General features: G+C 38.8%; 1 protein-coding gene and 1 long non-coding RNA gene across 2 annotated transcripts in view; one reads left to right on the forward strand and one right to left on the reverse strand.

Moving 5' to 3' along the window:
• LOC121815000 overlaps positions 1-2134 on the reverse strand; it is a 19124-nt gene that overhangs the window by 14345 nt on the left and 2645 nt on the right. The window lies entirely within an intron of this gene.
• Positions 447-2134, forward strand: part of gja2 (gap junction protein, alpha 2) — a 4261-nt gene continuing 2573 nt past the window's right edge. The window contains exon 1 of the mRNA XM_005928489.2: positions 447-690. The gene's annotated coding sequence lies outside the window, so the exon portion shown is untranslated. The remainder of the gene's footprint in view (positions 691-2134) is intronic.

Genomic DNA, 2134 nt, shown 5'->3' on the forward strand with positions numbered 1-2134 from the left:
TGTGTTGGTCTTAAGTAAAACTAAGATGTAACACTGAATTGATTGACAATTTATACTTTATACTTTAAAAAACACTCAAATGAAGTGGGGACATTTTTGACCACTGAGGACCACAGGTGTATGGAAATCGGGAGGACATTATGAGGGTTAAGTCTAAATAGCATAATTAGGTTAGTACACCATCCTCCGTATGCAGGCATCATTTTTTCAGGTATTACTCCATGCAGTCTTCCTCTGTGTAGCACTGAAGGATGGCTCTGTGCCATCTAAAGCTCGTCCACGCAGTCATGGGTCAGATCACCATAAAAGTGGCAACAAAACCACTCCCTTCACCATGAATTATATTTAGAGCACAGTGGTATGTAGGCTTAACCTGCATCCTCACTGGACTCCTCAGCTGCCACTCAGTTCAACAGAAACACCTCTTGACAGCGAGGATTTTAGACTTTTCTTCTCACAGGAATGTTTTCATCTGTGCTGAGACAAGACAAGGGGTTTAGCTGTGGTGGCTTGTTGAGGACTGGGCATTGATAAGGTCAGAGTAGGAGGGAGGGCACCAAGCAGAATCCCAGAGAAAACTGCCTGAGAGAAGTTTATCTTTGGTGCTGCAGTTTCCTCAGCAGCTCAGGAGAACATGGCCTCGCTGTGAAGTGAAGAGGTCAAGTGACTGAAAGAAATGAACTTTATCAGGTAGGTCTTTCTTAATCTTTCTGGGATGTTACTATTGCTTCGCTAGCAGAATTATTATGAAGAAAAAATATGAAAGGAATTTTGAACAGAGTGAAAGAACTCCACATTCATCTGTGGTGAAAGAAGTTGATCCATGTGACCATGTGACCATATGGATTTAAATTTTTTGATTTGTTTTTTGATTTTTTTAAAATAATCACTCAGGACATTTTTAAGTATTTTTTTCAAGTTTATTTCTTTTCTAAGCCGTAACAAATATGATATGAGATCTAAACTAGACACCTAATTCTGGAGTCGGAGTACTGTGTCACAAGATCAGCGTCGATCCTGAGAGTCTCACCCAGGCCGCTCCGGGGCTATCTCTCAAACACAGCCATCTGTGTCCCTGCACTTTTTATCAGATTGTTCTGACAACATTTATGAGTACAAACGGGTGAATTCATGATCAGCATTCTCTCGGAAAGTTGAACGTGGGATTTCTCAAGACCAATACTAAATGGATTCATCATACTATATAAATTAACTACATATCTAAACAGTAAAGCAATCAAACAGTTTACACTGAATGTGTGTTTTGTTTTAAAATTAAATGTGTTTAAAATGTAAAAACCTTGAGATGAATCAGTGACATTAAAACTGCACTTGACTGATTTTATGTCGTGTTCTCACATTTAAATGTGTGGCACACTCCTCGTCATAATTTTTTAAAACGGTTCATTAAAAAAAGTCTGAACTGCACTAATGGCAATGTTATCAGTTAGTTATCCAACATGGTATTGTATACTGCAAAGTACAAGTATGACAACATAGGGGAATTTTAGATTTACATACAAATTAGACTCATGTACCCTTGACCCTGTGCTATGGTGAATTATTGTGCTATACACAATAACATGAAAAGGAAAGTTCTGATAGGACTCTATGTAGTCCTGCAAAAAACTAAATGCACCTTCACTATTTCCACAGGAACTGAGAAGGTAAATAGCAGCTAGATACTACTAATAATACGTCTTTAAATGAATAACTAATTAAATAATCATCAGCAAGTGGGACCACCTCTATAAAGTAGAGGTTTTGGGAGTTTTAACACAGTGCCACACTTCCCTGCATGCCCAGGTGTCAAATGTGAAATTTTATGATATTTCATTTAGAAAAGGACCAAACTTGCTTGAAAGGAAAAAGCCTTTCTGCAAAGAACCTGGCAGCATGCCTTAGGTTTGCAAAGTTGCATCTTTGCAAACCTAAGCAAAAACCCCTTATACCAGTTGTCAAGCAGTGGTGGAGGGGTGATGATTTGTGCTTGTTTAGCAGCCACAGCCTCTGAGATCCTTGTAGGCACTGAGATGACCATGAACTCCTCTGTATACCAAAATATTCTAGTGTCAAATGCGAGGTCATCTGCCTGACAGCTAAAGCTTAGCTGAAATTGGCTCATGTAACAGGA

This window comes from Haplochromis burtoni, unplaced genomic scaffold (assembly GCF_018398535.1).
Source record: "Haplochromis burtoni strain Fernald_Lab_line unplaced genomic scaffold, NCSU_Asbu1 Contig_115, whole genome shotgun sequence".
Taxonomy (NCBI): Eukaryota; Metazoa; Chordata; class Actinopteri; order Cichliformes; family Cichlidae; genus Haplochromis; species Haplochromis burtoni.